General features: G+C 43.5%; 1 protein-coding gene across 2 annotated transcripts in view; it reads right to left on the bottom strand.

Moving 5' to 3' along the window:
- Positions 1 to 26375, bottom strand: part of INPP5A (inositol polyphosphate-5-phosphatase A) — a 3154590-nt gene that overhangs the window by 2094945 nt on the left and 1033270 nt on the right. The gene's annotated exons all lie outside the window — the stretch shown is intronic.

The following is a 26375-nucleotide window of genomic DNA, read 5'->3' on the forward strand; positions in this document are numbered from 1 at the left end:
CCAGGTAGTTGATCCCCCCAGAGACTGTACTAATTCATAAATCTGGTTGTGCAGCTAGACCATCGGTTGGAGGACCGAAAAGCAGACCGGTCCAAAGCAGACTCTCGAGTAGTTTATGTTTGGCCTAAAGACAATGAGCCACGGGGGCCAGAAAATGCTTTAGAACCCAGGCAGATTGGAGGGATACAACCTCCATTAACAAAACAAGAGCAGGATAAAAGAAGACAACAGCAACTTTGTTTCTATTGTGGAAAACCAGGACATTTTCTGAAAGACTGCCCAATAAAACCCCCCAAGGAGGACAGACAGGGCCACAGAAAAGGATGAAGTTAAGGAATCAGAAAACTACCATGCTCAGCAACCGTAGAGGTCAGTTTGTCGAGTAATGGGAAAGTGCCACTGACCTCACACTTTGCGATACCCGTGATCTTAATAAATCACCAACAATCGTGAAAGATGCATGCCGTAGAAGCGTACATCGACAGCGGAGCAGTTGGGAACTATATAGATCAAGAGTTGGCAGCAGAGATGGGGCTCCCTTTGTGTTCTAAGTCTACCAGGGACAAGGTGACTACTGTGGATGGAACAGAAATCGCCTACGGACCAGTAACCCAGTGCACAGCAGTAGTAACCTTTCTGTGCCAGAATGGACATCGGGAGTGTATTTCGTTTGATCTTATAAAGGCATCTCAGTTCCGGTTGATACTAGGGATGCCATGGTTGGTTGCTCACAACTCTTTGATAGACTGGCGGGCACGGAAATTAACCTTCTCCAGCAACTGCTCCCCAACTTGCTACTCTCCTGACCCAGAACCCGACTCCTGTGTTTCCAAGACTTCCAATACTAGAGCCTCTAGTCTGGGAGTAACAAATACTTTGCCAGATGAATATCGTGACTTTCAGGACGTATTCCAAAAAGACCAGGCTAACACATTGTCGCCTCATAGGCCTTATGATTGTTAAATTGACTTTATTCCTGGGGCACAAATCCCATACGGCAGGATCTATGCTCTTATGGAACCTGAAAACCTTCACCTGAAATCCTATTTGGACCAGTACCTTGCAACCTTGCAAACAAATTTATCCACCCATCTAAGTCCCCAGCAGCCAGTCCTTTGTTCTTCGTACCGAAAAAGAAAGGGGACTTGAGGACCTGTATTGATTACTGCGCAATAAACCAGATAACCGTGAAGAACCGCTACCCCTTGCCTCTTTTCCCGGAAATGCTAGACCAAGTCAAAGATGCCCAGATCTATACCAAATTAGACCTTCGGGGAGCATACCACCTGGTCCGAGTCAGAAGCGGAGATGAGTAGAAAACCGCTTTCCGTACCAAATATGGGTTGTTTGAATCTAAAGTCATGCCTTTTGGCTTATGTAACGCTCCCGCAGCATTTCAATATTTCATGAATGATGTCTTGAGAGAACTGATAGACGTTTGCGCCGTAGTGTACATTGATGACATCTTGGTCTACTCAGCCTCAAAACAAGATCATATCAGGTATGTTCGTTCAGTCCTCACCAAGTTCCGCCAACATTGTTTGTATGCAAAGCTGGAGAAATGTTTTTTTCACGTCACCGAAGTAGAATTCCTTAGTTTCATCCTTTCGCCAAAAGGCATCAGAATGGATGTACATAAGGTTGACGCTATTCTAAAATGGCCATCACCAACATCTCTGAAGGGGATACAGAGCATGCTAGGCTTTGAGAACTTGTACCGCCAGTTTATCCCAGACTTCTCTCAGGTTGTGCACCCGATCACAGTACTGCTACGAAAAAGCGATAAACAGTTTGCTTGGACCGAGGAAGCAGAAAGAGCCTTTCAGGAACTGAAACAAAGATTCACCTCCGCCCCAATCCTGCAGCACCCGCGTCCAGACCTCCCTTATGTTGTAGAAACTGATGCTTCCAGCATGGCAATGGGAGCGATCCTTTCACAAAGGGACCCAGAAACTGGCCAGCTGCATCCTGTGGCCTTCTGGTCAAAAAAATTCTCACCCCCGGAAATTAATTACGCTATCACGGACAAAGAACTCCTAGCCATCAAGCCGGCTTTCAAGGCGTGATGACATTATCTTCAGGGAGCTAGACACACCATTACAGTGATCACAGACCACCGGAACCTGCAATATCTCAAAACAGCTAAAGCCCAGTCTTCACGCTAGTTACGGTGGGCCCTCTTCTCCGCCGAATATGACTATGTGATCACCTTTCGACCAGGGGTCAAGAATGGGAAAGCTGATGCCTTATCTCGAATGGGCATCGATGAAACGGTGTATACAACTCCAGACCCGGTACCCATCATACCTGAAGACAAACTCTTGGATATCACCACAGCGTTATCACAAGCCGAATTACAAAACAAAATTTGACAGTCAATGAACCCGTATGCTTTCCTCGCATGGCAAACTCAAAGAGAACAATATTGCATCAAGGATCAGTTACCTTATTTTAGGGACCGGCTATATGTACCCGAGAAGGAGTTACAACAGCATATCATTTCAGGTTATCATTACTCTCTGATCGAAGGACACCCTGGAATCGCTAAAACTTTAGCCAAGGTAAAAAAGAACTTTTGGTGGCCTACCCGGCGTAAGGACATTGTCCAGTATGTTCAGTCCTGCGGCGTCTGTGCACAAAATAAATAACATAAACAGAAACCATCAGGTCTCCTACAACCACTGGACATCCCTCCCACTCATTGGCACACTCTTTCCCTCGACTTTATCACTGATCTGCCACCGAGTCAAGGCTTTAAGACCATTCTTGTAATCGTGGATTTGTTCTCAAAGATGGCACATTTTATTCATCTCAAGGGCCTCCCGGACGCATCCACCCTAGCAGAAGTATTTCTGGAAAACATTGTCAAGATGCATGGCTTTCCATCAGTTCTGGTCTCCGATCAAGGCAGCCAATTTGTATTCAATTTTTGGAGAAAATGTTGGGCAATGGCACAGATTGACGTCCGGTTATCCACCAGTCACCACCCCCAGACAGACGGCCAAACCGAGAGGACCAACCAGACCCTCGAGCAGTATTTACGGTGCATGCTGCACCATGAATTTAGAGATTGGAAGGACTTATTGTGGATAGCCGAGTATGCATATAACAACTCCGTACATTTTAGCACGGGCCAAACACCTTTTTACACCTTGTATGGCAGACATCCACGTACATCAGAACTTGACCTTCCTGCCAGCTTGGAAATGCCTGCAGTAATGACTCTTCATACAAGCATCACTCAGGCATTCAGAAAGGCGACAGAACATCTTATTCATGCTAAAGAAAAACAAAAGCACTTCGCCGATAGCATCGGAAAAAGGCCCCAGACTATAAAGTAGGAGACCAGGTTTGGTTAGCCGCCAAATAGGTACCCCCATCAAAGGGACCCGGACCTTCCATCCTCGATATTTGGGACCCCATACCATCAAGGCATTTATCAACCCAGCAGCCGTCAAATTGGACTTACCACCTAATCTACAAATCCATCCGGTATTCCATGTGTCCCTCTTAAAATCAATGCAACCCGGTACACAAATCAAGACACCACCTCAACCTATACTAATAGATGGAGAACCAGAATTCGAAGTCAAGGGCATCCTGGACTCTAAGTACTCTAGAGCCAAGTTGTACTATCTCGTCAACTGGAAGGGGTTTGGGCCTCAAGATAGATCCTGGGAACCCAGTGAGAACATCCATGCACCACGTCTGATCAAGAAGTTTCATCAGAACTTCCCAACTAAACCTGGACCAGACAGGAGACACACCTTGGGAGGGGCCTTGGGGTGGAAGTGATTTCACGATCCACAGCCCTGACCACCACTGGCAAGCCCATTGGCCAGGTGGAATCAGGGCTCGGATCACTAATAAGGCCTGGCATCCACTTCTCAGGCCCTCTTGGGGCCAGTCCTGGCGCCTTGGGCGCCAGGCTCATCAGTAAGGAAAGACATCTGCTTGAGGAACGACTTTATTTAGGCTTTCAGCCAACATGGAAGCATCCACATAGCTTGATTCCTAGAACCAAGCTATGCAGTCTAGTGTTTTGGGTGTGGTGGCCTAGGGACTACTTTACCTGGACTACTTTACAGTGGCTATTTAAACCACACCCGAACAAGACAACACGCTTTGCATTACTTTGCTTCTAGCAACGGGACGCTCACCATGTCCAGCTTTCTCACGAGCCTGGTGAATTCCGGACCTGCAGAAAAACCAAGAACATCGTGAGCAGCAAAATCTTACCTGCATTCATCATCCTTCACTGCTCGCAGCTCCTTAGCAGCTCTGTTTGTGGAGTTCACCGCCCGGATCGAAGGACCTGAGAAAAGGAGGAAGACATCATTAAAGGAGGTAGTCGAGACATTACAACCACAAAGCGCTTAAATACTTACCTGGTTGGTTGCTTTTCAGCTGGCATAGCTCCAGAATTCCATCTGCACTGGGAACTCACTGCGACCTAAGAAAAGAGAAAAGCACAGGTCAGTGTGGACAAGACATCGCTGCGCTACGCAAAGCCCCCCCTTACCGCATGATAGCACTAAAGCGTGCCATCATCTCCCGGTGAGAACCAGCATATCCAGTTCTCCAAGCGGACACTCCGTGCTCCTAGGGAGATAAAAAAAAGAGACATTTAGAACAGAGAAAAGGCATGCAAGAATTACGACGCCATCAATCGCAATAAGACCTACCTGAAAGACACTACAAGGGCAGCAGTCAATGAAGTAACTGGACTGCCCGTGCCCACAAAAGACAATGCAAAAAGGAGAGCCCACCGATTCCGACAACCAGGTGGAATCCCATCGACACCGAGACTACACCAGGGAATCATTGGGAAGGGCACCAACGACCAACTGGCTGGGTGGCGTCCCTGTGGATACCAGGTGAGCGTAACAAGAATAGAAAGCACTTTGAAACTGCTCCCCCTGCAGAGTGGTGTGTTGCAGTATATACAGAGTACTGTTGTCTTGGAAAGACATGGATCAACATCCTCTTTTAAAGCTTGCAAGGCAGCTGGTCTGATCATCTGCACCGCATGAGTGACCTCTGTGGTGGCAGTAGTGGTTGAGGAAGATGAGGTAGAGAAAGAGAGCCTACTACTACTTCATGAGAAAGGAACAGCCTTTCTGAGAGCATCCCGGTGGTTGGATTTGGTGTGGCGTCGCATAGAGGTGGTCCCATAAGAGTACTGCCCTGGTTGTCCATTACTGAGTGCAATGTTGCACTCAGTGTATTTAACCTTTGTAGCATTAGCCATCAGTACATTTTCGATGGTGGTAAAAAACTGCCACACCCATGATTCTCTATGGGTGCTGAAGGTAGGCATTTCCTCTACCTTATCTTTCTGGTCATCTTCATTGTTTTATGCATGATTGCGCTTTTTCCTTTTTGGAGGCCCACCTGGTGGTGGCAGTGGAGGCTCCGGTGGCTCTTGGAGAGGAAAGTTGGCCATGGCTGATTCCATTTCTGAAGTTAAATAGTAGTTTTGCTAATATTGTTCCAAGCATGTGCTTAGTCCTGTATTGCAGATGAAAAATCAAGAAGAATAGGTGTAGGAGGAGTGCACGGGTACATCTTTAACTTGATACTTCCAAGATCAGCTGAAAATGCAGTTTCAAACTGTTTGCGAAGCACAAAGCACTGATCCGTTCACAGACACGTCATCATGCTGCTCGCAAGCATGTGGTCACGTGATATTGTCTGAACAGTCCGCGGTGACGTCAAACATCGGCAAACAGGAAATGGTGCTAAAAAGTTGTAGAAAGTTAAGTGCAGTGTTAAAAATGTTGCTATGAGGTGGCGAAAATGGCACAGTTTTTACTTGAATCTTTCTAGATTGGCTGAAAATGCTTATATATTGGGCTAAGTTTGATATTAGGAAGTTGTAGCACATAAGGATGCACTTATAAAAACCTATGAAATTCAATGAAAAAACTTTGGTAAAGGGACATTATGGTTAAGCTGCACTAATAAAAACCTATGAAATTCAGTGAACACACTTTGTTAAAGGGACATTATGGTTACAAGTAAAACCAAAAATCCCAGAAATGTGCCATGGTAAGCTAAGCAACCATAACTCACGCCATCACCGTGCACTGCTAAGACTAACACCTGGTACATCAAAGATGATATCACAAATGTCATTGATGACATCACTGATGACATCACATATCTGGCCCACTTGTTTTTGTTCATTGACATATGTATGCTAGTTGTTTTTGATCACTGACAGTAAGAATTAAAACAATTGAAAAGTTGCTATATATGTGGACATTAGCCTCAAATAGTCTTAAAGTACTTTCCTTACAGTTTGATCTCAGCTCATGGTGCACATACATGGGGCAATAAGCAGGCCTCAAACACACAATTCATTCAACACACATGTAGAGTGGCCACAGCCAAAGGTTGTGGCCACTGGGCATGTCTAGGGCCTTTGTACAGTTGTAAAATATACAGTGGCTGTGGCCGAAGGCTTGGTAATGTTGTAAAATATACAGAGAGCAAAGCCGAAGGCTGTGGCCACTGGACATGGCCAAAGGGTATGGCTAGTGGTCTGGTAATGTTGTAAAATATACCGGGGACACAGCCGAAGTCTGTGGCCTTTTGCCATGGCCGTCAGGCCATGACTAGTGGTTTGGTTGTGTTGTAAAATATAGGCTGTGCTCACTAGCAATGGTTGAAGGCTTTGGCTATTGGGGCCCAGTACACATGGATAATGTCCATGTCAGAAAGTTGTGACCACTGGCCATGGCTAGTGGTTTGCTAATGTTTTGAAATATACAGTGGGCATAGCCATGGCCAAATTTCATGGTTAGTGGCCTGGCAATGTAAAATAAACAGACGACACACCCATTGGCTGTGCCACTGGCCAAGGCAGAAGGCCATGGCTAGGGGCTTGCTAGTGTGGTAGAATATACAGTGGGCACAGCCAAAGGCCATGACCAGTGGCACATAAAAAATTATGGTATAACAAAACTCTTGACATTTACTGAAAAAAACATTAAAGTGTAGTTAAGTTGCCTACATTTATTGCAACAAAACCCCTGAATTTCAGTCCATTTGGGAGGTCATGGCCGGCTTAACTCGGCGCATTGCAAAACCCATGAGCACATACATATTATAAGAGAAGGGATTCACAATGACATACACAATGGCATTATGGGGCACATCAATGGGAGCGTACCAAGTTAAGCCAGTCATGACTTCCCAAATGCTCTGCATTTCAGTGGTTTTTTCTGCAATAAATGTGGGCAACTTAACTACACTCTATCAAACATATACATATTCAATGAACACACTTTGTTAAAGGGATGTTATGGTTAAGTTGCGCTACTAAAACCTATGAAATTCAGTAAAAAAACATTGTTAAAAGGATGCTATGGTTACAAGTAAAATCGAAAAACCCCTGAAATTCGCCAGTTATAGTAAGCTAAGCAACCAGAACTCGCGCCACCACCTTGCACTGCTAAGACTAACACCCAGGACATCAAAGATGACATCACAAATATCACTGAAACTTTTTCAAAAGTGTCAAATGTATGCACATACAATCGTCATATAACCTGGCCCCCACTTGACGAAATCCATTCAGACTTTACGAAAACATGTATGTCTAGATCTATAATATTTTTGCAAACCTTTGTATAGATTTGTCAAATGGCACCACATGTATAAGCCTTTACAATATTTTGGGACCCCCCCTCTAATTCTGCTCCCTCTTGACAAAATCCTACCAAACTTCACAAAAACATTTAGATCTAGATCTATTATCAGTTTGCCAAATTAAGTGTAGATTCGACAAATGGCACCTCATTTATAAGCCTTTACATTATTTTGGGAACCCCCTCCAATTTTGCCCCCTCTTGACAAAATCCCACCAAACCTCACAAAAACATTTATGTCCATATGTATTATCAGTTTGCCAAATTACGTGTAGATTCGTCAAATGGCACCTCATTTATAACACTTTACATAATTTTGGGACCCCCTCTCTAGTTTTGCCTCCTCTTGACAGAATGTTTTCATTAAGTAGTGCCAAATTTATAAGCCATCCAAAAACTGGCCCGAAACATCTGAAGTGTCCCCGAACTTCCCAGGACTGTTTGCGAACATCTGAACTGTTCACAGACTTTTGCGGCAAAAAAACACCCTTTTTTGCTTCTTGCAGCCATATTCCATCCCATCCTCATCACCCCTCACCTCCCCATAGATTATTTGATAAATTTGACAAGTGCAATGTTGTGTTTTTGAATCTGTTTTTACCGCGATGTCCGCGGACACTGGCCGATGTCTGTGAATCCAAGATGGCGGGCTTTTCCAAAAATCTAACGTACTTCATTCTTCACCCCAGCCAATCAGCGAACACGTCACATGTCCGCAGACATGATGCAAGCTGATTAGCCAATCGGTGTTCTGTCCACGGAGCGAACAGGGAAATGTGTCCCCGGAGCGGATATAAGTATCACTCATTTTTTTAGACCTACTTTTGGGTGTTTTTAAAAAAAACTACTGGATGGATTGCCACCAAATCCAAATTTGGTGCAAATCCGTCCAGCGGTTTGTGCTGTAGGCGTGAGCAAAGTTTTTTCCCCATTCACTATATAGGAAAAAAATAAATTTTGGGACCCCCCTATAACTTTGCCCCCCCGGACCAAAGCTCACCAAACTTTGCAGAGTGGGCCATATACCCCTTTTGCAAAATTTGGTGAGGATTCATCCAGGGGGAGCGAAGTTATAAGTCGCCCAAAAAGTGCTCTTCCTATGAGATGAGAAACTTTCCCATAACTACAACTACTATATATATATATATATTCACAAAAAAAAACTTTATAAACGTGACATTATGGATCAAAGTAAAATTGAAAAAACCCTGAAATTCGACAGTTATGGTAGGCTAAGCAACCATAACTGTCCGCACCACTGTGCACTGCTAACACTACCACCCAGGACATGAAAGATGGCATCACAAATGTCATTGATAACATCACATGTGTAGCCCCTTCCATAATGAGGGGGGCCTGGCCGGTCATCCCATAACATTCTAATGGACAGACAGCCGGTCATGAGCAGTTGCATCTGGCGTTGAAAGAAGCCGTCATTCGGCATCTGGGAACCATGGCACGTACAGTACGGCAAGATGTAGCTAGGCGGAAAACATAAGATAAAATCTGTGTCAAAACCCAACCTTTAGGAAAGAATTCCAAAACAGACACAAAGATTGTGGAAAGTAGTACACAAATGGAAGTGGACAAACAAGACATTTTAAAGAAATATTAGCGTTGACCATGGGTACATATAGTGACACCCTACAAACACTGAGAAACAGTAGTCGCCGTAAGGGTTGAAAAAGGGCAACTACACAGTGAGATGGAAATTCAGTTATGAAGGCAGCATGATAGGACAAGCAAGAAAAAATAAATTACATGTCTATGTTACACACAACCATAAGAACGTGCAAAGTATTACACAAAGCTATGTTTGGCATGCATAACATTTGAAAAAAAAAGAAATAACGGTGAACAAGGGTGACTGTAGTCATAGCCTGCAAACTAGTACAATGTGCACTCTCTGTTATTGGAGGAAAATTACAACTGCGCAAAAAGATAATACTTCAGTTACATTGTCACAATTAATGTTTGGAAATATAAAATTAAAACGCGGGTCGGTGTAGAGTCGTCAAAAATAAACTTACATCATATTGACAGCCTCCATTGTTTTTGGCAAAGTTAGACAACAAAGTGTTTGCATCAAAGAATCTTCATGAACTGATATTTCATGTTCCTTACAAACGTTTTTAAAAAATTACATTATCAAATGGTATTTTTTTCCAAGCTTTCATTCTTTGCATAGCTTTTGAAGTTTCCCTTTTGCTCAAGGTCAAAAAACAATAGCCCTTTATGGATTGACTTGTATGCGTGGGCCTACTCAGCTTGCAACCAAAAAAGCAAATCAACTGAACTTCACTCAGAAGGCAAATACATTCTCACTTTGCAACAACATATGAGAATCCAATCATGAGAACCGCTACTCCCATACGCCTCCAAAACCATTGTTTCCATCAAACACTCCAGGTGGCCGCCTCAGATTTGAAAATATAGGATGCCAGTCCGACTTCAATATTAATCTGAAAACATTACAACACAGACGCAGGCATTGGTCGCCGTACATTGAGCACCAACTTCCACTTTACTGTATGAATATGGTGGCAAGAAAACACCACTTTTTGAGTTTGCGCTGCCACATTGCATCCCAACCTAATTAAAGCTCACCTTCGGAAACAGTATTTCATAAGTATAACAAGTGCATTGGTGTCTAGTTTTGTACGTGTTACCGGCGATGTCCGTGTACACCAAAACATTAACAAAAGATTGCAGAGGCCGCAAATAAATCTGACGCACTTCACGCTTCTCCGCAACCAATCAGTGAAAGCGCCACATGTCCTCAGACATGACGCCACGGATTAGCCAATTGATTTCTTGTCTGCAGAGAGAACAGGGAAGTATGACGCAGAGCGGACATAGGTATCACTCATTTTTGCAGACCTACTTTTTGATTGTTTTAAAGAAAACTACTGGACGGATTTTCACCAAACAAAAGCACTCTATTGGGACTAAGCCACTGCTCCTACCGCAAATTTGGTGAAAATCCATCCAGCGGTTTCGGCTGTAGGCGTGCGCAAAGTTTTTCCCCCATTCAGTCCATCAGATTGGCCCATATACTTTTTTTGCAAAGTTTGGTGAAGATTCGTCCAGGGGGAGCGAAGTAATAAACCGCCCAAAAAGTGCTCTTCCTATGGAAACAGCAACTTAACCATAAATACACAGCCACTACTGTATATATATATATATATTGTGTGCGGGTCGTGCATCCTGGCGTCCTGCCTCTGTTTTAGCCGCTGCTCCCCAGCCGTATTTTTGGGATTTTTTTGTTTATTTTTTGGTCACATTAAATACTCCAAGACCTTCATTTTCTTAGTGAGCTGTGCTATGTGCGTTTCCTCATGGATTTTGGTCTTAATTGACCGCGGAGAGTGCCGTTCACTTTCTCCTCTTTTTTATATATATATATAAATATATATATATATATATATATATATATAAATAAAAAAGCAAGTTAATACCTTCATTAGGCTAACAGTCATTTATTTTGCTTATTTGCAAGCTTTCATGGTATTTTTTCACCTCCTCCTTAGGCTGTGATGGAATGAAGACTTTGAAAAGTATTACAGCTTAAATAGCCCCTCCTGCAAATACCCCATTATTTGTGATTTTGTGTGTACCCAACATGTAGTTTTAGTCAGAGAGGCATGCATTAGAAATTCAAATCCCAGACACACTGCAGTTGTCAAGGTCTGTAGAGGAGCAGGCAGATGCTTACTCACTAGTTCTGTAGGGTATTTTGTGGAGATTTGGGGCCTGACGGTATTTTCTTACCGCCGAAATATAACTTAGCAACAATCACTCCTTGTATTCAGATTGGGCCATGTACAACAATAATATAGTGAACATGCATTATTTCAGCACCCAGGCATGCATATTTGGTATGCATGGGTGGTAGGCGCGGTTGGTGGTCTTTTGGTGAGCATAATTCCCTTGTTTTATTTGTGGCCCCAATGTCCAGAATCCCTTATCTTTGCTTAGATTTTTCGTGTAATCACTAGAGAGACCTCAGACCTACATTTTAGGAATACCACATTTTTCAGTGTTAGTGTGCCACCATGGGCGATCTCACTGACTTATTTACGACAGAGAGCTATATATGGTAATTTTGTGGTAATTTCCACTACCTTATATACGGTAGGGAACTATGTTCAGAGAGTCTCTCTTCCCGTTGGCTCATGTACCTCCAACGAGCTATGCTACAGTCACTCACAACTGTTCATACTGAATCTGACATGCACACATCTGTCTTAAAATGACCATTGCACTGTTTAAAATCTCCCCACATCATCAGCATTGTAATGGTAAATAGTAAATACACCACCCGTCTGTTTTCAAATATTTTTCTGTATTATAAAAGTTGCAATTAAACACGATCTCATTCTTTACAGAAATAAATAAAATGGTACAGTAAAAGCATTGTCTATGACACACTGCAAAGAGAGTGGCGGAGAACAGAACTCAAATTGCAACATTAGCATTTGATTAAGGCATGCACAGGAATCCTACACTGACTGCATATTATCGTACACACTCAGCTCCCACATTTCTGTAATTACCTTATCTTTTTAGTTGTTCTCTTTGGCGGTTCTCTTTCTGAATGTGGCTCCCTTGAAGATTAACTCCAGTAAAAAGGAACGCTGGCCTTCTCAAACCGGGGTCATTGCCTGGAATTCTCAGCTTTTGTAGATAGGAATGCCTCAGCCAGTGGAAAGGTCCTTCTTTCAGCTCTCCCCAATCTCGACTGCCTTTCTCCTTTCTCAAAAACCCCCCAGCAAAAAACTGATTACTCCCTCTAGCATGATACTTGCTATGACGCTGCTCCAATCAGAATTAATCACGCCATCTTCTCCTTCTCTACACAATGGCTCATTTTTATAGTAATACTTTGTAACCAACTGATTTCCTGTTCTTTCGAGCCCATTTGCTTCCTGTAGTTATGTAGACAGGGCAGCAGAGAGAACAGAAAAAAAAAATGGATGTGCGTTTAAAAGTTCACTTTCAGAATAGGCCTAATTCTGCAGTGGAGACACATTTTTATTAGTGGATTATGTTTCATTAGTCATGTTAGTTGTCAGTAAGGTTAGTTATTATTTTCAAATGTGTCTCTCGCACCATAGGCATTTCAGGTGAAAAATAGTGTGCATTTTTGGGTGTGCACATGTGCTTTTAACTGTAAAAATAGATTTGCATCTTATATGTTAAAATCGTTTTTGACTGAATGGCCTGTCTTTCCTTGTTAATCTGGTAACACATATAGCAATGCACCGCACCCTTGTGGTGGTGCTGCAAAAAAAAAATGTTGCTACCTGTGCAGTAGTGCTGTACTCTGTGCTGTTTGCTACCTATGTAGTAGTGCTGTACTCTGTGCTGTTTGCTACCTGTGCAGTAGTGCTGTACTCTGTGCTGTAACATGCCAAATATCCTTACAGTTCCCGGTCCCTCAGCGCCGTCCTACTGGAACAGCAGGAGAAGAGCAGTAAATGGGACCCCCTGTATCATTCCTATATTGCATCGAATGTAAGAGAGCTGTTATGCACTCAGACAGCCATACAGAATGTACCCTCACAATGAAAGCATGGAAGGATGCAGTGTGGAAGGATGCCACATGGATGGATGCCGCATGCAAGGATGTCAGAATGCACCTATGGGCATCATGGATGTACGTCAAGTGAAATCTGAAAAGGACAGAGTGAGGTAATAAAGAAGATGTATGAACCTATGCTGAAACCATATGAATATACTTAAGAGTAACAATGTAACTAAAGCACCAAGAGTAACATGAACCTAAAGCTAAAGTAATCATAGAAATAAAGAAGATGAAGTAACTTACTGCCAAAAACTGTAAATACACAGTAACACATGGTAGAAAGGAAACATATGGAGGATTGCTATAGAGGAATATATAACATGGCATAGTAGGAAGATGGCGCATGTCGAATTCAACAAAGCTACGTCAGAGACAAACCAAGGCTGCACAACCAGGAGATGCAGGAAAACATCTCTGTGTGCAGAGCTAATGAGGAGTCAGGTTTGCCCAGAATTAAGGATGCTATTTCAAGGGGTAAGCACAGAGCAAAAAGGGAGTACATGGATCAGCTCTGAATGTGGGGCATTCTCCATAGATGGAAGAAGAAAACATCTGTGAGAGCCAAACTGATGGTCAATTAAAAGTGTATATCATGTGAGATATAATGAGAAAGTCTCTAGTGGCCAAGAGAGGCAAAAGCACCCTGCATAGTTAAATCAAATAGCAGTAAATAGAAGAATGAAATGGACACATTTGTTGTCTCTTCATACGTGACCCAGAAGTTGAAAACAAAGGCTATTCATTAGAGCCTCAAGCTAAGATAGTGATGTGCTCACACTCCCTTGAATGTTTCAGGATAGCGAGCAGGCAACAAGGTCAACTACAAACGGAAGACTTTAGTTTATGGCCTACCGATGAGAGATGATTAACTAATTGAGAACATGGGGACTAGTCTCTTTGGGATTCAAACATCCAAGTTTCATTTCACATAGGTGCTGCCAAAGAGCCAAAAGTCCAAGGTTGGAATAGTATGCCAACCAATCAGTGGGGTTGAGGGACAACCTAATGGGCAATATAACAAAGACCCATTTACTGTTGTTTTGTCTGATATAATCAGTACTGTATGAATTTAGTGGTAGTTCAAGGCGTGCCCTGCATATAAGGGGTAGCCAATGATGTACTAATCCTTATATGTTCTATAAGTAGATATGTTCCCATAAACCAATCCCTTCCCTCAAAAAGTTTGGTATTTCACCACATAGAATGATGTTGTAGATGACGCATATTGGGGTGTAAGACCACAATGTAATTAAGCTGCTGTGTGAGTGTGCAAGCATCAGTCTGATGTCTGTAAGTTCTCCCTACTTTATTAGATGACCATAAAATAGTACATTGCCATATTCCTTGAGTCAGTCCGATTATTTGGTCCAAGATCATTATTTGTAATTCCATCTAGCACAAAAGACGCTTCAAGGTGCTACAGCAGAGGGGTAAATGGTACTGTTACGCTCACCTGGACCACACAGGGGTGTCGATCGGACCCGGACAGCTGCGGTCTCCGTCAACGTGATGCATAGTGCAGAGATGACTGTCTGGACTGGCCCGCCTAGTCTTGTCTGCTGTACATGAAGAAGTATTTTCCTTATGTTTGTAAATGATGAGCTCTCCATCCTGCGTGTCTTGCAGTAGATACTGGTGAAGTAGATACCAGTTACTTCACTGGTTTGAAGGCGTTGGGAGAGTTCCGGTAAGCATTGACTCTGAAGTCCCAGGTGGGATTGGTAAGTATCAAGTTCAAAGAGTTCAATGTGCCCGATGTTCACTCTTGTCCCCTTCCTTCCTTAAGTTGCAACTGAGTTCGTGAGAAGGTGGTCTCGTAGCTGCTGCTGGCGTTCAGGTAAGAGTCTGTGTTACCTAACGCTGTCTGGTAACTATTACATGTGTTAACGTGTTGTTTTTCTCCCTCTTTGCGGCCTATGAAGATATGGAGAAAAATACCGCCGGTGGTAAATCAGCTAAGTCTATGATGGTAAGAGGTATTTGTTGATTCCCTTGGCTCACCTTGCTATTCTTGTGCCCCTAGATGCCGGAGTATGGCGAAGAAATGATAGAGACAGTGCCGGATCAAAAGATGCTGTGAGAACTGGTGAGTTTGTGCCGTGCTGGAGCTGGCAAGCGCCGCGTGCAGGACTGATGTACTTCCAGGTCGGGAGATGAAATGGATCCGGAATCAGGTGAGGAATTTGAAATAAGTTCATTTTCTAACCTTGTCCTTTTCTTCCTCTTTATTCTAGAAGCTCCGGATTCGAGGCGGGCGTGGCAGAAGACTGGATGCTGGCTGCAGGCACGGTGAGAGTCACGCTGCTGGATGCAGAATAACACGAAGCATGTGCTGCTGTTCGGGCATGGTTTAAATAGCCTCCAAAGTAGTCCCAGGAAAGAAGTTCCCCAGGACCACACCCAAGTAAAAAATAGTCCCTGTAGTAAAATAGTCCCACCCAGGCCTCACATTGGCTTGGATTTATTTGCAGCATGGTCTGCATGAGGTAAGTAATGTCTACGAGCCTGGCGCCTATGGCGCCAGGACTGTTTTTTATTATGAGCCTGGTGCCTACGGCGCCATGACTGAACCCAGACAGCCACTAGCTGGGGCTGCTGGGGTTTTTGTAAATGTCTGGATGCCTGCTCCCGGGGATGATGGGCTTGATCCGGATGCCCGGGGGTAGGCATCATGACAGGTACACAGTGTGAAGAGGGGCAGGAGTCAGTGGGACTGAAGGGAAGGGAAAGATAAAAAGCAGCCCACCCTGTTAGAGTACTCTCAGGAAGGCAGGAGGGGACGGGTGTCAGTCATGCTAGGAGCCATCCAGTTGAAACTCGATATGTCAGGCCAGTCCCTTTGCAAGAGCATTGGTGGCGCAATCACCCACATATCAGACTTGTGCCTATTGAAGGCCAAAAGCTGGGAGACAAACCAATTATGTGTTAGGGCTATGACTTGTGGAGTCCAGTGTGGTAAGATTGTGTCAAATACCATACTGGGATTGTGTTGTATCATAATCATGAGGAAAGGGAGGGGTTTGACTTGAGACAGGGGCCCTGACAAGTCTCTGGGAAGCTTTTGAGCTGGGACGTTTGGAGGGCAGATGGGGCTGTGGTGGAGAGAGTCTGGCATTGATTCATTGCCTTAGAGAGGCTGGTGCAGTGTCAGTTGGATTCCTGTGAATGGCTTTGGAAACAATGATGGCACAATTAGCCACATATTAGCCTTGTACCTTTAGTAGGTCAAAAGATGGGAGACGCAACCAGTTATGTGTTAGGCCTATGAATCATGGATTAAGTTTGTGTCAAATACTGTATCAGAATTGTGTTACATCCCAATCATGTGGAAAGGGTGGGGTTTATGGACATTAGTGTTTTTGTGTGAGAAATTAATGCAGCCAGGTCGTGTTTGTTCTTTAGACCAGTGGCCTGTGATTTTTCAACATTGTGGTGACTTACCCTGCATTAAGCTGGAAACCACCTTCGTCTTGACTAAACCTTTAATTTGTATTTAAATTAATGTGACTTTTCAGAACACTGCATGTTTAATCCCCAGATTTGTTGGGTGGGACTGTATATGAGGGGGGTCGACATTATAATGGCAATGATCATGTAATGGAAATTGACAAATAAAATATTAATCTCTATATATTTTAGGCTGTGGGGTGTGACTCTCACAAGTCTAGGCGGAGAGCACAGGGCAGAGGCTGTCTCTCCCTGTATGTAAGTAGGTATAAGGGAGATTCCGGAGACAATGCTAGCAAATAACAGATTAAAGGTACATACCAAGCTGTTAGTTGAAACAGGAATTCACAGAAACTGCAGAAGCAGGCTGTAAACAAAGAGATAGAGAAAAGGCAAAGACAAGCAAGTATACTGGGCAACACGGATTGATCAGAAATAAGGGTGTACTGGAATATGATAAGGGGTCTCCAGGGATTAAGGAAAGCCCTTGGGATAGGTACCAGCAGATTACTCTTAACAACAGTCATACAGCAACGCCATGACTTGGGCGTGCCGAAGAAACTGTTGTACTTAGTGCAAGGGTAAAACTGAAAGACCATATACTGAGGCAGGTACGACTTCAACAGACTACTTGAAGGCAACATAAGCCTTCCCTTATGTGATCTGAACGGAGACCAACCCAGGGTCACACTGTAAAATGTGTGGAGACACTACAGTGGACCAAGATGTATACAAGTAGAAAGCAGTGTGGAAGAAATAACCAGGTACAGGACAGGATAGGATATCAGAAGTTGGAATAGGCAGGAAGCAAGGCAAGGAGCCCAGAGGAACAGAGCAGCAGGCAGAGGAGTGTGGTAAGGCTGCCAGGCAAGGAAGCCCAGAGGAGAATGGCAGAAGGTAATGGAGTGTGGTAGAGCCGGCAGGTGGGAGCCCAGAGTAGTAGGGCAGAAGGCAGCGGAGTACGGCAGAGCCGTCAGGTGGGAGCCCAGAGGTGCAGGGCGGAAGGCAGCGGAGTATGGCAGAGCCGTCAGGTGGGAGCCCAGAGGAGCAGGGCGGAAGGCAGCGGAGTATGGCAGAGCAGTCAGGTGGGAGCCCAGAGGAGCAGGGCGGAAGGCAGCGGAGTACGGCAGAGCCGTCAGGTGGGAGCCCAGAGGAGCAGGGCGGAAGGCAGCGGAGTACGGCAGAGCCGTCAGGTGGGAGCCCAGAGGAGCAGGGCGGAAGGCTACAGTAGAATGGAGAGGGAGCTGCAAGCATCAACAGCAACAGGAATCAAAAGGCCAAAAGAGGATTACGAGAAAAGGTCAAAAACTGGTAACAGGAGCACCAGCACAAACTCCCAGAGAAAGCAGTTGACTGACCACTGCTTCTGTTCAGAGTGAGCTTATAAAGGCCCTCCCAGCCAGCAGGCCAGCAGGGTGGAGCTGATTGCAGACTCTGGCAGCTGTGTTCAATTAAGTTCATCCCTGGCTTCAGTAGCCTGCAGCAGTAGCAGCAGTGGATTCTAATCAAGTGCTCTCCAGCTCTCTGCAGCCGAGTCTGCAGTAGCTTGGAACAGGTGAATGCAATCAGGCCCTCTGCAGCTCTTAGTAGCTTGCTGCAAACAAATGCATTTAATATGCCTTCTCCAGCCCTCTGCCTTTTGGACAGCCTACATGTCCCAGAATGCATCTGCTGGTTTAATCCAAAATCCGGAATGGAACATGCAATTAGATTAGTCCAGAACTGCACCGGTAAAACAAGGAAATAAAGGATTAGGCGCATGTAAAAGTGCTGGGAGGCAGGTGAGCAGAATCATGACAGTGACAAGTAAAGCACAATCTGTTGGAACAGTAAAGGTGGAGGAAGGATGCGTTTGTCAAAGCCTTAAAATCGAAATAATCCTAAATAATCCCACATGCCCTATTGATGATTAAATTATGCCATTAATAGTAGATGAAGTGGACGTAAACAAGGAAGACAGGACTTCTGTGCACAAAATCCTTAACTAGAACAAAAACTGATAACAGCAGACAAGGAAGGTAAGAATCTATTGTTCACAAAAAATGCAATGAGAGCCAAGGAAGATATGAAAGAAAAGAAGAATTGGCAACAATAGGATAACATTGAGAAAGCACTCAAGTAAATGCAGGGGAAAATGAAAGAGCAGAAAAAGTATGTCAATATTTTGTCCCCTACGCAATAGAAATTGCAGATGTAAAAATGTGTCACAAAACCTGAAATAACTGAGATTACTGAATATTCATCAAACATCACTTGAAGGCATAAGGACACAGACATCAGAAAAGAGATAAAAGGTAACACTGAAGAAGCAGAAAACTTAATGAACAACACACAAGTACCGGAAATCATGAGAGACCAAGATAAAAACAAGCATTGGCAGCACAAACAGTTCTGGCTTTTATGTATGCCTGGGATTGGCATTTGTGGGCATATGGCCATCTAATGCCTGAAACATCAACCAAAACTGTTGCCTTTGCAATACTTGCTTTGAACAAGACTTCGGTTCAAGGAAACACATATTGCATGAAATAGAGTGGCTCAAGGCACACTTGGCTAAGACATTTTGTCACACAAGTAGCACATTTCCAGCTGCAATTAATCTATTAAACCCCAGAAGACTGCTTTAAAATAACATTGCCAGGCACTTACAGCATGATGTTACTGCTTGATAAAGAAAGCTCAAAGAGATCCCAGGAGGATGCGTTGTGAGTGGGCAAGGGAAGGAATTGGGTGGCATTTGTCAAAGCGATCAGCATGGCCATGGGCGGTCAATGAGTAAAAACCAAACACCCACCACACACTGTTTGTCCCTTCTCATGTCCCGTTTCTCTCCTAGCTGCACTCCAATGCAACCGTTTTGGCTTATATTCCTAATCTGCTTTAGCACACCCAATATCCGGATCTAATGAGCGCTAAAGGCACTGTCTGGAGGATGCGCAGAAAGCATGACGCCCTCATGGATACAGCGCTCACCTCCCATGCATTTTGCACTCCTAAAACGCTAATTTTTGGTTTAGAGCATAGCACGAGATGAAGGGGTTGATGGCGCCAGCTGGTCATAAACATGCCTAGAGAAAGTGTTTAAGTTACCATATCCATTGGATATACATCAATTCCTCCTAGGTCATTTTTTCTGCTATTGTCTCGATTATTCCACATGCTTAACTAAAAGGCATGCAGGAATATAGGTACAGGGTCCGATGAGGCCATAAACCTAATCTGACCCTGTAAATAATGTATCACCCCCAAAGGGCTTCATATCGGTGTGACCAACACCGACTTGACCAGGTTATGCTCATCAGTATGTAGGGCTTTGATATCCACACAGCACCACATGTTACTGACTTATAAAACTGCAAGTACATGTCTCCAGTGTATGAACAGGGGAGCACTCACTCACCATAGATGCGTCAAGACGCAATTAGCCAGGGCAAAAACTGTTCAGGATCTAAGCTTGTGAAGATAAAAAGAAGCTCAAATAGTTAAAGGTTGCACCACCTCCCCTTATCGCATAAAACAGAATACGTTTTCTCAGAGATCTTAATTCCACTTCAGAGTTGGCAGTCTTGGTTCTGCCAATCCTTGCATTTAGAATCGTGCATTTTGTAAACAACAGTGTTCCGTTGTGTGAGAACAAACAATGCAATGTCAGAATGCGCTGCATCGGTTTTATCTTTAGTAAAGTTAACATGGATTTGTCCAGAGATGGAGTGATGATATCGCTGGATTTATGACTCTGGTCATTAAATACCTCAAAATGAAACAACATTGAATTCACTTTTGCATGTTATCTATTTACTTAAAACAATATTAAATTAATGGTGTTACCTTAGAACCACAACTTCAAAACCTTAATTGATATTAGCACCATGTGTTGATGTCCTTATAGAGCTTCTGAGGGGTCATTATCATTTGGGAGACCAACCTTTCTCCAACTTATGGAGAGAGTGTTAATATATTATTTGTGATAGGGAACAGTGCTTCTACCAAACACAATTTACTATAGGAACCATGCAGAAAACCAATTAGAGGGAGATATCCACGAGTAGGAGTAACAGCCAATATGACAAATACGAGATGGTTGAGCAGGCACATCAGTACATAGACATGGGATACATTTACAGTAATGTTGACTGTTTACAGATATATGCAGTGGAATGAGGCAGATTCAGGGTGGGTAATGATGTTGGACGCTGGCAGGTGTCCACTTAACAGATCAATCTGGTGCTTCTTTACAGCTACTTTGAATTTCTGGGTCATGCCAATAGTTTGATTTTTGCAGGTAGGGGCATGGAGCAGAAATGGGAAGCAGCACATAAAGGACGGGTGGCAAATACATTGAGTGGTGCTTACAAGCTAAGAGTCCAAGGGGGACAAATATAGTGGCCAGAGATAGCCATATAAGGGAAGGGGACAAACCATTAACAGATTTAAAGTCTAGGAGGAGGACTTTGAAGAGTTATCAATTCTGCATGAAGGGGAGGGTCTTAGGTGGCAAAGGATGAGGGGAGTTTGTAGAGTTGGCAAGAAGCAAAGATTAGTGCCTTGTTGAGAGGAACGAAGGAGTATAGGGAAAGGCCCAGGAGGGGGCTATACAACTGTCTGAGTCGACTGGGAAAAAAGGACAGTAGGACTCAATGTTTTAGTTGAATGGTAGGTAGGTTATGCAGATTGTCCAGATGTTTGGGAAGCTTGTTCGAGCTGCTGTGACAATCAACATGAAGAAGTGCTGGAGTATTTGGGTTATTAAAGAGGACATCGATTTTGCAAAATATTGGGAATGGCATAAGATGTTCAGGGGGAAAAGGCTAGGGGGATGACAGATGTTCTGTAATATGAAAATAGCTGCAGGATCTGTTCTTCGGTTGTGATATCCATGCTGTCGATGTGTAGGATTGTGGCTGCACAAAAGCTGGACTGCGCATGGGCAGATGGACCAGCATGGCGACATGCTGAATTAATGAAACCGGGCTTCCTTGCCTGGCCGGAAAGAACCTACAGATGTGGGATGGACAGCACCAGTGAGTGTGACTACAGGCATCACATTGCCACTAGGAGCAAAGTCACAAACCTCAGGTAGGACACATCCCAGTGGATCTTGACAATGATATGCTGTTTGAACTGACTTCATAGGTTCTTAGATTGTGGTCTAACCCCAGCTGAGCTTGTTTTTTTCTGCCAACTATACTTTATTTGGTTTTGCCCCAACAACACCCCCCCGCCACCCCCCTTTGTCACACAACAGAAGTTAGGCTACAAACACTACCAGCATCTGTATTCTAATGACCACTAATAAACACCAAAAGCTAAACTTGTAACTCCTTTAGATTCTTCTGTGACTAAGTCATCTAATAAGGGATATGATCCTCAAAGAAAGAAATTGATCTACAGTGTTCAATTTAGGTTGATTTGTAAGGGAAAGGAATAAACAGTGTTTCCCAAAACATATAAATCAAATGCATATTGATGAATTATATCCTTTCAAAATCACTGTAACTTCTAGCTGAGACCTGTTGTACATTTTCTGGAAAGATTCTCTATTTGAGTCACATGAATACCCAGAAGATCACTTGACTTGAAGTGTAGAATGGTCACTCAATACTCAGGTGTGACCTTATGGTTTCTTAGTTGCTGATCACAATTTCCAGTTTCAGAAGAGATAGTTTGAGTAAATATTTAAAGGGGGTGCTGATCTAAGTTCAAGGAGGAGAGTGTTCCAGTGTTCAAGTGCCATGAAGGAAGATGAACTCAATATTGAGTTCGTGCTACAAGGAGATTAGTTGTACTAAGGGCTATTTTAGTCTGCCTACAGGTGGGTTTGCAGTGTGATCTGTCACTGAACCAATATAAGCCTTTGTACCCAGATTCTGATATTTAATGACCATTATGTTGCACAGTATGTAACCTCAATGTGGAGTGAGAATGTATCCTTAATGTAGGCCCTGGTTAAAATTGGGATTTTGTATTGGGCTTCTGATAAAGTTATGTGCTCCATGGTGGGGCAGAGTGGGGCTTGAACGTTATAATGAGAAACCTACTTAGTGATGGTGGAACTCTGGGAGCTGGCATGAAGGATACCAGTAAGGGAAGTAAAGAATCTTTAGAGGATGGCAACATTGTAATGGCTCTTGAATGGCGAGACCACCAATAGGGCTGTTGGAGTAGACCTCACCATTACCATAACATTATAGTCTGAGGGAGGCAACATTGCAAGAATTAAGGACTGAGCCCATGCCAAAGGCCATAAGTTGGAGAAGTGCTGGTCTCCCAAATGATAATGACCCCTCAGAAGTTCTATAAGACTATCAACACATGGTGCTAATAACAATGGAGGATTTGGAGTTGTGGTGCTAAGGTAACACCATTAATGTAATTGTGTGTTAAGTAAATAGATAGCATGCAAAATGGAATTCAATGTTGTTTCATTTTGAGGTATTTAATGAACAGTGTGATAAATCCAGTGATATCATCACTCCATATCTGGACAAATTCACTTCCCATATTCCCAGGAAAGGCAAGCTGCGCCTTGACCCCTACCCTGAGGGTGGCTGCCTGAGTGAGGATCATATGGGGAAGGGAAACTGGTCACAAGCAATGCAGCATCCACCTTTCCAGTATGGGCATAACCCCCGTGCCCGCTCTGAATTCACAGCCTGTTATGGCTTATTCTGATATTGAACCATCTAACTATCTTCTACTGACATTAAGGTTCTTACTGACTAATGATATAAAAATACTGAGATGAGAAAGAAGACAAGAGTGATGACGATTACTAGAACCAGGAAGCCTACTTTGTGTTCTAGTTGTTGGCAGGAGCAACATAATGACGGGATGTTTAAATACCAACCAGCTGCGCAAACGGAAAAAGTCACAGGGAGAGTGATGCCCCAGAGAGAACTTACTTGCATGCGAAGCAGGTCAGAAGCTGGAAAGCAAGTAAAGTGGTGCCTGAAGCTGGACGGATGCTGGAAATAGTGTCCGGATAAAGCTGAGAAGCCAAAGGTCTGCTGTAGTGAGGTCGGGAATGGCACAAGTCTGTCAGGTGACATAGGAGACCAAGCGAGAAGTGGATAAAGGGAGGACCACTGTACTGAACCACCACCAAGCCATAGCAGCCATAGCAACCATGGGCCGGTGCAAAAAACGCTGGAGCAGCCAATACAAACCGGTGAGCCCAAAATGGAGATCGGACACCAGGGTGCTTCAGGGTGAATACCATGCACCGTGGGGAAGGTTAAAGAGTCTAGCAAAGCAAGCGAAAAGCTCTGGGACTTAGAGTGAAAGTAACAAACAAGAAGGTGGAAACTCATTGACCCAATTAATGAAAAGGGCATGGACAAGGTTGTTGCCTAATAAAGTGTGCAAGTCTGAAACCCATCTATATTCTGAAAACCTGCGTGAAAAGCCAAGCAGGAGAGTAAACCAGGCATTGCGCAAGTTTTGGGCTCGCACTGCAATATGTGGGTGGAACATTGTGAAGGTGAGTCTGTAGACCTGCATCTGAAAGGAAAAGTAACTTGTTGTGAAGTCTTGGTAGGAGAGTATACCAAGTAAATCTGAATGCAAAGAAAATATTGTAATTTACTGGCAGGAGAGTAAACCAGGCACAAAACTGAAAGTGTAAATATTGTGAAGTCCTGGCAGGAGAACAAACCAGTCCAAAGTGAATGCGAGTCTGTGGACCTGCATTTTTAAGCGTGTGAAATCATAGGGGAAGGGACTCATGCCCCAAGTGGAAAAGTTGTAAAAGAACTGTGAAGAGAACTCTGAACTGTGGATTAAAGTAAAGGGGTGAGGTAGAGCCTTTGTGTGATACTAAGAAAAGGGGATCACCACCCCCCACCCCCTTCATTGGAATGTTGTTTTTTTCCAAGGTAAAGAACTGTGGTAGAGAGCAGACGACAAGTTGTAAACTCGAGGGAAGGAAAGACCTTCCCCCACCGTTCTTAGAGATGTGAAATCTTGGGGAACTTTAATCATTTGTTCATTTGTGCACCTTTTGGAATGTTATGTTTGAGCATTAAAGTAGACTACAGATGGCCAGTTGAAAGACTTTTTCCCTTTGCACTTTTTCTTTCGGTTTAGCTTGTAAGGGTCAAGATAGGAATTAGGACACATGACAGACAACTCTTTATATTTTTGAACATTCTGACACCGCTTACTTTAGTTTCGTTGAAGCAGGATAACACAGGGAAGGGTAGGCATTCCGCCTGATACATCAATAAGCCAAGAGGAGAAGGGTGGTTTGTTTTTTAATTTTTTTGTTGGAGAACACTTTCAACCAGGGGAAGTGAGTCATTCCCCCTGGGGAGAACTACTGAAATTCATTAACAGAACTGAAGGGACCCATTCTCCTGGGCAACAAACAGCTTACCCTTACCTACAAAGAATACAAGTACTTACAAACCACCATGCCACGTTTGTGTCAGTCTCCTTCTACACCCATACATAATATAACTTTATAGACCGGGGGGGGTGGGAGGTCATTATTGCAGGATATTGACCCACCACCAAGTTGCAGCAGAGTCATTATCCCACGAGGTATATAAGGCTATTCACACAAAGTGGTCGTAGCAATACACATTTTGGAGGAGACATTTATTTTTACTTTAATACTGGTGAAAGTAAATAGGCAACTGAGTTTCTAAATCAAATGTGGGTTTATTTTCTAGTACTGAAACATCATGGTTTTCCTCATACATTAAGCATTTTAACTGCAAATTGTGGTAATCTGCAACAGTTTTCACATGAGCATGCATTTGGTTTCATGTAAAAGTATGTGTTTTACTATAAAAAATTGAAAGCATTTTCCCATGCTTTAGCTTTCTCTTTCGTGTGTTAAATAGGATGTTGCAGCAAAAAAAGGTCCTCTCAGAGAGGAAGTTTCTTGTTGAAAGAAATGTTGCTCTTGAATTACATTGTTGTTGTTTCCTGTCTTCTTCTGAAGAAAGAATGCTAATCAGGGTTGTGTATATTAAGGTCCAAATAGCAGTTTGCTTATTGAAGTCTCTATCGAAGAGGAAGTTGAAAAAGAAAAACAATGTATTTCTGGAAAATGAAATACTTACTATTTCTCCAGCTATCTTTATTTTGTGATATGTGCCATATACCTTGTCAAATGCCACTAAACACCATGGTTTGTTTAGATTTCTAGCATGTGTCTTGCAAATAGGCATTTCACAAAATAACGTTTTTTTTCTACAGCTGCATTTTGCTTCGACTGCAGTTATTGCAAAACCTTGCAGCCCACATTGGCACATCGACCCCCTATGATTCACATATTTCTTTGGTACTTTGGGCACTTTATTGGTTGCCAGCTCAAAAATGGATCACTTGTAAATCCCTTTGCATAGTTCACCAGGCGTACTATGGGCGGGGCTAGAGTACTTGCAGGACAAGTTTGCACCCTATGTGTCTAGTCGCCCCCTCCACTCGTCGGATGCTCGTCTTCTTGTTGTCCCCTGATGCAGACTAACCCGGATTGGTGGCCGCTCATTTTCCATTACAGTGGCCAAGTTATGGAATGCTCTCCCCCTCTCTCTTTGAGCCGCGGAAGACCATTTCAGTTTCTGGCATCTCTTGAAAACCCATCTTTTTAGGCAGCCCCAATCCAATGTATCCCTTAGCGCCAAGATGCCCAAGGCTAACGTGCACTTTATAAAAGCTAATAACATAACATTCAAGAA

The sequence above is a fragment of the Ambystoma mexicanum genome, chromosome 8, assembly GCF_040938575.1.
Source record: "Ambystoma mexicanum isolate Mex_15411 chromosome 8, UKY_AmexF1_1, whole genome shotgun sequence".
In the NCBI taxonomy this organism is placed as follows: Eukaryota; Metazoa; Chordata; class Amphibia; order Caudata; family Ambystomatidae; genus Ambystoma; species Ambystoma mexicanum.